This window comes from Cardiocondyla obscurior, linkage group LG06, assembly GCF_019399895.1.
Source record: "Cardiocondyla obscurior isolate alpha-2009 linkage group LG06, Cobs3.1, whole genome shotgun sequence".
NCBI classification, from domain to species: Eukaryota; Metazoa; Arthropoda; class Insecta; order Hymenoptera; family Formicidae; genus Cardiocondyla; species Cardiocondyla obscurior.
Genome location: NC_091869.1, coordinates 1,442,991 through 1,454,070, shown reverse-complemented (window position 1 = coordinate 1,454,070; position 11,080 = coordinate 1,442,991). Strand labels below are relative to the sequence as shown.

At 44.3% G+C, this 11,080-nt stretch overlaps 1 protein-coding gene across 7 annotated transcripts in view; it reads right to left on the bottom strand.

The window, feature by feature from the left end:
• Positions 1-731: 731 nt before the first annotated feature.
• Positions 732-11,080, bottom strand: part of Nachralpha6 (nicotinic acetylcholine receptor alpha6) — a 205,824-nt gene continuing 195,475 nt past the window's right edge. For all 7 annotated transcript variants that reach the window (XM_070657582.1, XM_070657587.1, XM_070657585.1 and 4 more), the window contains one exon: positions 732-10,849. The gene's annotated coding sequence lies outside the window, so the exon portion shown is untranslated. The remainder of the gene's footprint in view (positions 10,850-11,080) is intronic.

Here is an 11,080-nt window from a genome sequence, read left to right as displayed (position 1 = left end):
TCATTAACTAATGGAATGTATAACTATTTATAAACTAGCTGTAATCAAATTAAACCATTAATTTAACGAAGAGGAATGAAACACAGGAGTATAATAATATATTAGATAAAAGTGATCGCGGACAATTTAATAAATGCGCCAGTTAAGTTTTTTATAAGTCAAATGAGAAAATTATATAAATATATATTATATTTTTATCCTATTTAAAACAATCCGTGAGAATATTTTAAATAGGATAAAAATATAATATATATTTATATCTGAATTACCTGAATTACCTGAATTACCTCGATTCCAGGCAAAGACGGTCTTCGCGACTTTTCCGCACCGCACCCGCGATCACCAAGAAGACGCGATAATATTCGGTTCATATTGCCCTTACTTGGCGGCAGTCGAAGGGGGGTGAAAGAAGATCCTAGCGCGCCGATCAATCACAGCGCTCCATCGATCTATTCTAGTCGCTAGCTAGTCAATCCGTAGTTTATCTTGTGGCCGTCTAATAAAACTCTTCAGCATTGAATCAGAAAAGTAACGCTTAAAACGTCTAGGCACTAGACAACTGATCTAGTAAAGAAACATAATTGATTAAAATAAATTAAATAAAATCAATTTTTGTATTTTATTGGCGTAGGAAGCGAAATAATAGCTAAATTTTTGAAATTAATTTATGATTAAATTAAGTTGTGCGACTTACGTGTCGTTCGATGTCGTGAAATGGAAATTAAAGTCAATTAGCGTCAATCCGTCATTTATTCATCGGACAATGTTCTCATCGTTAGGAACGCAGGATTATTCATATAGAGTTTTGCATTAGCATTTGCATTGCTCTTTCACGCTATACATAGCGACGCATCGCAGCAGGTCTCTCGCTTACTCGCTTAATTCTACAATTTTCAACAGTTCCGTCCCCGCTTTCGTCGCGATAGTCATTTACACTCTGTATTAATGTGTTATCTATACATAAGGATATCTTTAAACGCATTGTACAGTGTCGTAATCATTTTTATTCTACATTTTGAGCATACCGCGCGCGGCTGGCTTGTCTCCTCTGCCGATTAACATTGTCATTATTATTATTAATTTACTTACATGACACCTCGTCTCACTTACACAACGGCGATAACATTACGTATCTATTTCATGTAAAACGGTTTGCAGATCGACCTGTCGATTGGTCAATCTGTGTGGCAATGTATGCGAGCGCATTTGTCTTTTTTTTTTTTTTATCTTTCCCTAAGTGACGCGCGTACGTCATAACGCCGACTTTGGCACGCGACCGATAAACGATCTGGTCACGCTCTCCGCGTGATTTTTCGCGTTTCCAGCTCACGTCGAGCTCGAGAAAAGTTCCGGGCGCGTTCCGCATTGGCCTTTTCTCATTTCCGTATATATTTTCTTTCGGCCTCACACATCTCGTACTCGCGTATCGTTAGAGCGAAAGCGAACGGAGGGCGCGGATTATGGGGAAGGGAAGGGACCACCCTCGGCTTTTATTCCTGAGGAATAAAATACGAGCAGTCGGTGCGTGAGGTCAAGCCGTACCCTTTATTTGTGAATCAGCGCAGAATTCGGAAGAGGAACGACGACATTCTCGACCTCTTTCGCTCACCGTTATTCACTCGCCTCTTCTCTTTTCCAAACTCGCTCACCTTTCTTTTCGCGTGTCTATTTTTGATTCGCACGTTATGTATTGCGTTTATAAATCACTCTTGGCACGCGTGTGTATACAATGGTGTCCTATGTACATGTGAGTATAAGAATTATACAAACGAGAGCATCGCGGGGCGTGTGATTACGTGGCTAGCAGCTTGGCAAACGATTCTCGGGAAAAACTCATCGTAGATTATACATACTACATCCGACGGAAATCAAGGAGCAATCAAAACGCGGTGTATTTATTTTCGTGTAGCAAAAGAAAAAAAAAGAAAGAAAAAAAATTAATTATATGCGTGTGTCACGTGCGTGTCGGAAAACAACGCGCGGGTACACATTCGCAGAGAGTAGGAACAGAGATGAATGTTCTGGGGACAGACTACGAGTTGCCCGTGTAACCTAGTTCAATTCCTTTGTATTTAGTTCATTAATGAATTAGTTAATATTACAATTTATTAACAGTTCGCATTATCCATTAGTTTAACGTTCAATGTCAATTTATATAGCATTTTCTTTCGGTAGATTCCCCTGCGTTCGTATGTTACAATATTTTTTTCCGCTATTTATATATATGTATATATAGGTATATGTACACATATATATGTATATATATGTAATATGTATAACATGTATATGTATATATATCTATATATATATTATGTATAATGCATTATCTATGTATACGCCTATATTCATATTTATATATTTATATTCGTATGTTCAAAGTGTATGTATACATTACACACACTCGGCGCACGGCTATACACACTATGTAATAATGCACCGCTCGAAACGAAGTCGCCTAAGTGCATGCACGAGTGTTCCCCGCGACCGCTCCGCGTCGTTCTTTCAACGCTAGAAGTAACGTCGCGAGGCCCAGGCCGTCTTATTCTCCGCTGTTTCCGCGAATTCTCGCCATTCGTCATCGTTCGCCACTCGCGGTCCTCAATTCCTAAGATGCGCCGCGTCGAATATGACCGTGACGAGGTGCGTGTCGCATAAAAAAGTAAAAACAGATTCACGCGCGAACGCGTCTTCCAGCCGCGTGATTTCGTTCGTGATTAGCGGGCGCGTGCCGCAATTAGCGGCCTAGTTGATCGCCGCTCGCGCGTTTTGCCGAAGGAAAATCGCGGGGCCCTTCGGCTCCTTTGATCGGGAAGGGGGGAAGGGAAGGCGATCGTATTTCAAGCACGCGCGTCGCCACTTCATCTTCGCCGTTGAGTCGGAATTGGCCGCGAGCGGTCGCATTAGATGTCGATTGGCAATTTCCAGACTAAGCCCCGTCATTTCCGGTTTCCCTTCGTTCATCGGGGCGCGCAAGAGCCGCTGCTTACTAATCGGCCTCAATTAGCCGCAAATGAAGACACGTTAAGCTCCGCCACGCAACACGAAACCGATAGCGTATCAACGCGCGGATCTTTCATCGTTCGCGCAATCTGGACGCGAGACGCGTGCAGAAATTGCAGGCTGCTTGAAAAAAAATAAAAACTATCTTGCGGGAGAGAAGACACTCACTGTACTCTCTAAGAAAAAAGGGCCGATGCCAATCTTGCCTGACGCGAGCAGATAATTTGGCGCGGAATAGATTACCAGGCACTCACTCGAGTAATTCGGAAAATTGGATTATCCCGGCCGTAAAACGAAGCCAATTATCCGGTTCGTATATTATTCTGACATCTGTCTAAGTCAATCGTCTATTACGCTAACATACCTGTCTCTAGGCTTCTGCGGATCAAACTCGGGGAATCATTTCGAAAGCCGGAAGAGCACAATCGCACGTTAAAGTGATTATTTTTAAAATCGGAAGGTTATAATATTTTCGAGACAAAAGTAAAATAAAATTCAATCGCAAAAACAAGGACAGATATCTTATACGCTTCTAAATATAATGTTTATTATGCGCGTAGCAGAAAAAAATACCTGGGCGACGCGACGTAAAAAGACGATGCAGGCAATTATTAAAATTGGTCTTGCAGCTGGTTTCGTGTTACTTCCGGTGAAGCTTTTCGTTGGCGTGGGCTCGCGTCGCCGCTTCCGCCGACGTCCTCAAGGGGTTTCGCATTCGGCAATTACTAATAATCGATTCTTATCACAGAAGTTATTTACATGATGTTTCAATGCGCCCGCACGCATTTACGCAGCGGCGGGCGAAACGAGCTTCGTACCGGCGTACACTCACCCGATATACGTACCCTTCTTATCGTCCGTGTTTCTTTTCTTTTCTTTTTTTTTTATTTTTTAATCGCGGCGAAGGTAATCGAGAAATCTAGCCGTTCTAGCGGAAAGAGAACCGCGTGCGCGCGAAAAATCGATGTAGCGTTTAATCTCTTCAGTCCCAGTCGGAATTCAAATAATACTTTAAGGAGAACATCTGTCTTAACGAATCTTGTGTTTTACAAAATAAAAATGCAAAATGCAGTCAGGATGCAGCCAACAAATTAATTTTATTTAGTTTGCGTATTTTTTTCTTTTCTCTTTTTTTAAATTTTTTTATCTATGTACTTTGATACGACTTTATGAAAGTATTTATATAAAAAAAAAAAATATAAAAAAAAATGACGATTGCTTTCGCGAACTTCTACTCTACAATTCTCTTGTCTAATGGATCTTTTATGCTGTCACCTTTAAATAGTGTTACAATAGGCGTCGTGTAACCCAGTTTTTGCTGAATCGGGAAATTATTCGAGACTGAGAAGATTAAACGTTCAGACGCAGTAAAGTTTTCCAAACGAATCGCGACAGGCTGAAGAGAATTTGCGCGCAAAGATAACCGTGTCTCTCCCAGGTCGGCCTCGCGAGTGTTTCAACTGATTACGCAATATCGAGTAACCGGCGAATTTACGCGCGCAGCGCGCTTTGCCTCGCGCCTGCGATCGTTATTTAAATCAAGGAACGCAACGGCATCGACTTGACCGAATTTTGCTCATTTGATTCCCGATCGAAGGAGGCCGATGAAGAAAGAATGTTCCCCCCCCGCGAGTCGATTGTCCCGGATAACGGCGGGAGGATCACCGCGGCTTCTCGTCGCCGATAAAAAAAAAACGCCGGCTTTTACCTTCGGCCCTACTATTAATTCGGATAGCCCACGGAATATCGATACGCCGCGCCGTTTGCCAAAAGCGTCGTATCGCGTCGCACGATTAAAAACGTGGACGCGTTATTGTAGCAAATTTTTTCCCCCCTCCCCCCTCCCCTCATGGTTATCCTTAAAGTCCGACCGACGAATTCGGGATATGTCGTGATGTCGTTTGAGCTCCGTCTGTCCGTTTTTTTTTATTTACGCACGTTTTACCACAATTCGAGTATTAAAAACGCAAATCGAGATCGCTTAGCTTACGGCTAAAATTGTGCGCGTATCTCCCGCGATATCGCGCGCTTCTCCACGCCCGGTGGAGGATTAGAAGTTAGCAATAATAGTAACAATAGTAGCAGCGGTAGGTAGGTAATAGTAAGTGTAGCTTCTAGCGGTAGTAGTAATAGTAATAGTATAGTTATTAACGACATTAGTAATTAATAATAGTAGTAGTAATAATAACCATAATAATTAATATTCAGTAGCGCTAGTGTAGTGATAAATAGTAATCATATCAATAGTAATAGTCCTGCGGTATGACAGTAGCACTAACGATGATCGTCGCTTCCTTCGGCATAAACAATATAATAATAATCACGTGGCTTTTCACTAACCAAACGATTACCGTACATCGAGTTTCTAGAGCTTAATTCGCTTAACGTTTACACGGATTCGTTTTTGACCGCCTTCTGCTCGGTTTCTTTCTTTTTTTTTCTTTTTTCTTTTTTTTTTCTTTTTCTTTTTTCCCCTCTTTCTTTCTCTTTTTTTTTTTTTTCGTACAATATACTACATTTTCCCGTTTGCCGAGCTCGTAATTTTTACATCTTCGCGTTGCTTTAATGCTCCCTTTAATTACGTACGGTGGTTCGATCCGCAGAGCGATCCTCTGCGAAATATTTTAGTCCCTTAAACGTTACAAACACCATGTAAAATTTTCTTACGCTGTATAGACACTAGATTCGTTTTACTGAGCATTTTGGAATTAACAATGCGCTACTCTCCCGCCGCCTCTGCCCTCGTTATCGCATATATAAAAAAATTCCCGTTTGAGACGGCAACGGAAGATACACGCGTCACGTTTACGCGGGAGGACGCCGCATCTTCTGGCCCGTATCTCCGTCGCCGAACGCGCACGTCCGATCTCTTTGAGATCCGAATATTTGATTTGTTTCAACGCGAACGATCGTGGGTTTCGAGAACGACGTGAGAGTCTCCGGAATCGTACGAGCGGGGCTCAACGACGGAAGAAATTCGCGTTCGGGCGACGCGGGTCCGGGGTGTATCTTCCTTTCCCTGGTATCACTATTGTAGCAAATGTCGTTTCTTCGCGAGTGTACCGCTCGAGACCGTAGATTGTGCCTTTCGTCCCCAGACTCTGATCTTCACGCAACGGTTTCGCCGCGGCGGCCGATATCACGACGGCGTCGCGACGCGCTCTCGGACTCCCATTTTTTTTTTCCGTCTCTCCTCTACCTCGTGTCTTTTAAACGGTAATCTTTCAGCTGACGCCGTTGCACTTATCAACTATTGCTCTTATAAACACGTGACGCGCGCTTAAGAAAAAATTGTGCTAGATTGGAGGGGCGAATTTCCCGTCGATTTGATCGCGCCGCTTCGAAATCGGGTCAGTGTCCCTCTGTACGATGTCGATCGTTCCAGCGATTCTGCAAGGTCCGTTTACACCGCAGGTATATTTTTTTTTTGTAAATGTATCAGCCGGTATCGAATTAATATAGTCGATCTACGTGGAAAAATTTGCGGAAAAACTGGAAGAAGAGATCGAGATTGCTCGAAAGAATGAAATTGCTGACGCTTGGCTTAACAAAGCTCGCCGAAATAGATACCAAGTCGACTGGGTAAATTACTATAATTTATTAAGTCAGTGATTGCGAATTAGCCGGTTCAACGATTACGATTTGGCGATTACGCGAAAACGCAACTCGAATTATTATAAACTTTACAGACGTTTTTCGTTACACCGAGCCCAAGCGCTGCCTAGACTTCTGCATCGCGTTACATTCTTAGCGATATTTTAGTTAATTAAGTGCTACATATATCGCGAATACATATTACATACCGCAATACTTGATATACGTATATATTCTAGCTGGCTTATTTATTACAACTATAGCAAGCAGTTATGACTTTAGAATAACGTTTCTAGCAGCGTGTGGTGTAAACGGCCCTTCAGTCTCTTTACCCCCCTGCGTGCCCACGAAATTACTACTCACAATTCGTTGTGCTTGAAATTGTTCCTCGCGATTGCTCCTCGTCCAGTTGCCCGTCACGTTGCGTCTCGAAAATCGCGGCGACCAGTCGTATCGCAATTCCCTCCCCGTGTACGTTTTCGCCCCCCGCAAAGTGATTGTCGGCAATGATCGGTAATCATCTCGAGTCACCCTCGGGAAAACGAGTTCGCTATCACTTTTGGTTCGATTTTATTTGATTTATTTCGGTGGACTCTCCACTTGTCGCGCCGGTGGTCGGTGCAGCGATCTTACGATCGTCCGTCACGAGAACGTCGCTGGAACGATCGATGGATCCCGATCGGTGCGCGATCGACTCTCGTCGATGATTCAATTTCGCGTGTCCGCTCGACGAATACACCGTCGCTGCCTCACGTCTTCGGCAGTTCATCAGTGGGACGTATGTAGGTACGCGGTTTTTTCCCCTCCCTCCCTTCCCCCCAGGGATATGTGCGTATGTGTCTCGGTGTGCGTGCGTGCATGCTGTGACACTGTTTAACCGATGACATAGTTCGTTTGAGCAACAGATCACTGCGGGATGCAACTAAGTCCCACGCCACGCGAACGTTAACTCGTTTATGTTTACATATTTATCTGAGTATTTAGCTGGAACACTTCGACGTTACTCAACACTTTTATGTACCGCGTTATGCGTCGTTCGAACGATTACATGTCACTCTGTCATTCCGTACAGCTTCGTTAAATGAGGCAGGGAGAGCGGACTGGGAACGGGGATGTTTGCCGAGACCTTCGACGACTGTAATTTATTGTTACGCTTTGTTAAAGTTACCCTACGAAATTACGTGAATTTTTGTGCATAAAATAATATTGAAACGGTATTCTTTAGAAAAGATAAAAGTCAGCCGTTTATTCAACATTTATTTAATCAGCTTAATTGCTTATTGTTACAAGCTTTTCTGAATTTATCTCAACCCTTTATTTGCTCGCGGCAGTAAAAGAGTCTTGTAATAATTCTTTATTTTATGTCTACGTATCGCGGAATTGATTTTTCTTTCGAGATTAGTGCCATTAATCTTAAAATGTGCAACAGGACACGAGCCTTTAGTAGGTAATAACTACTAATGATAAAATACGCGCAGTTAAGGTCTCTCTATATCTATTACCAGAAATAATACGAGATCAACGATTAAAAAAAAAAAAAAAAAAAAAAATAGGGTGTTTGGGTATAATTGCCGATGGAATAAACAACGTAGAAAAACTGCGATAATTTAGCGAAACTCGTTTACATTAATAAAACATTGGTCTGTGTACAACCCACATGTGATAACGAGCGGATCCGCGAATCGGTTCGGTAATTAGTCGCGCGCGATTAAAAAGCACCGACTCGTCCGACCGTGAGTTTACGTTAATGAGGCCTTCGGAGAATTCCCGGTATCCGCCTCAAGGATTAATTGTTTGATTAGCTCGCTCGAGGTTACTCAATTTTTTTTTTCTTTTCACCGCCAGCGACGATCGTGGATAATCAGTGGTATTACAAATATCACGCGCGATCAATAATTTTATTAACTCTTTCTTTTATTTTCTCTCTTTTTTTTAATAATATATTGCTTTTTCGATAAAAAAAACAGAAACACATGAAACAAATTGTTGTATAATTGTTTAAAATGTAATTGTCTCTCGCGAAAATTTTTATTTGACCTAAAAATAATATTGTACAGAATTTTCGAATTATTGAAATCGGTTTCACAAACAGATTTATCGCGTTATCTCTTCGCGTGACGAGTTATGTAAAATCTGGTCTGGGGAAAAGCGGGATCAGCAGGCAACGTTTTAGAAAAGCGTGACACAGTTCGGGGAGTTTGGGCGTTTTAAATCACAGTCGTCGAAGGGTTTGACAGCGCGAAGTCGAGCAACGAGACTATGTGATCCACCGAGACACAAATCGTCGTCGCGGTAGGCATGGCTTCCCCATAATGTGGTGCACGTCGATCGCTCTCGCAGCGTTCAATCACGATCCACGACGAATTCGCCGAGGTCCTCGAGAACTCGAGTACACGTGACTCTGTACGGAAAGCAGGGGTGGTCCAACTTGGCAGTTTTTTTTTTTTTTTTCTTGTTGTTTTCTTTTTTATTTTCTTTCCGCGGTTTGCTCGCTCTCGTCGCGCTCGCCCCGGTCTCTCCGCGTGTGCGTATTCGCTCGCCGGTTACGCTGCGTGCTCGTGCGGCTCGTACGATCCGGACGAATGAGCGGCCGATCGATCGATCGATCCTCTTCCGCCAATCGGCTAAATAAGCGATGCATCGACCGCTCTCTTGTGCGCTTGAATATTTTTCGCATGTGCACACACACACACATACACACACTCACGCGCGCGCACACGCACGCAAACACAGATTCATACATACACGCACGCAATACACACATACATACTTCCGCGTGTTCACACGCACAGTTCACATACAACACGTGCATACCATAATACAGTGTGAAAATATCCGGCAGGTTTTTTTTTTTTTTTTGTAAGTGCGGGAGGGAGATCGCCTGTGGTTTTTGCGTACGTCGACTCTCGGGGACGTGATGACGGGAGGAAATTTCATAACGGGGGAGGGAAAACGTGGAAAAATATATCGGGCGTGTGGAGGGTCGATCGCGCGATCGATTTCGTTCGCGCCTTGCCGGACGCGTTCCCTTCCGAGGGATGCGCGCGGCCGAAATCCGTCAGCCGCGGGCCGTCTTGTATGAGAGAAAAAAAGGAAGAAATTTGTCGAACGACAGTGACGACGGGTGACCCTTGTCACGGGCTCTTGCCGTTGGTCGCGGTACCGCGCGCGCTGTTCACCCTGTCGATCGTCCAGGCCGCACTTTACTTTCCTACCGTTTGAAATGGTTGAACACCCCTGACTCGTGTTTTTCTATTTGGCAGTTTATTTTTTAAGTCCGTCTCGGCTCCCTACGAGAGACCCTTAACAGATCGCAGCGTTAATTAATTACGACTCTGTCGTAACGCGCGTGCGAGCGTGCGTGCGTGCATGCGCGCGCGCGCAAAGCGACTAACAGTAATTATCGTTAATTATTATTCTCATTATTATAAGAAATATTATCGTTATTGTTACTATTATCGAAAGGCCGCAACAACGCTCTTTCCGAGGACTGCGATGATCACCTTTGTGTCGTGACGCCGTCGAACCTTGTCCCGCGCGTCCCATTCCTCGCGAGGTCCCATCGGTGCGTCGTGCGAAATCAACCCCGATCGCCAAGAAGGCGATCGTCTGGTCGGTATCACGATAAGAGCTCGCGAATTACGCAATGGGATCCACTCGTTAGCGCTATCTCTTTCTCTTTACTCTCTCGGCCGCACCTACCTTCGTTCACGATCTAGAACATCCTCTAAATCTCCGTCCAGCTCGCGTCGCGCGTCGACTACCTACCGATACTCCGCACTAGAAACGTTAATTAAGTCACTTAAACGAAATAACGCAGCCGTAACGGAGCGTGACGTCGGCGATCGGATCCTTGTTCCCGTTCCTTTCGCGCGCTCTTTCTTCTCAAGTCCGGAAAAACGTCTCCCAGGCGTGTCCTCTGCTAAAAAAAAAAAAAAAAAAAAAAGAAGCTGCGTTGCCGTCGCCCGGAAGTTGGTCTTCCCCGTGAACGTCGTCGGTGGTCTCACTCTTGTTTGCTGCCTCCCTTTCGCGTGTAAGTGAAAGCACGTCGCGAGAAGGAACCAGCGTCACGCGCAAACCACCGGTGATTCCCGGTTGCGAGAAACGCGTTCCTTTGTTCCCTCGAGAGTCGGCGAGTCACGCAGAAGGGCGCGAAAAGGGCTGGCGAGCTCCCTCTCTCTCCTTTTTCCCCCGCGTTCTCACCGCTTACGACGTGCTCCGTAGTCACCTCCTCGAATCGTGCCGGACGTCGTACCTGCGAAGGGGAGAGAAGAAAGCGCGATTATAACGCGACATGTCTGACTTCTGCGAGAATTGACATTGGGGCGTGGGATTTTGAAATGTGCTGGCCGATCGATTTCGGGGCGAGCTTACTTTGCCATTAAGCCCGCCCCGGCTTTTAGTTCCAACGATCCTAAAGATATAAACTTTCATTGAGATCTCTCAATAATATATTCCGATAACTTTAAAATCTTCGGCTGGCAAA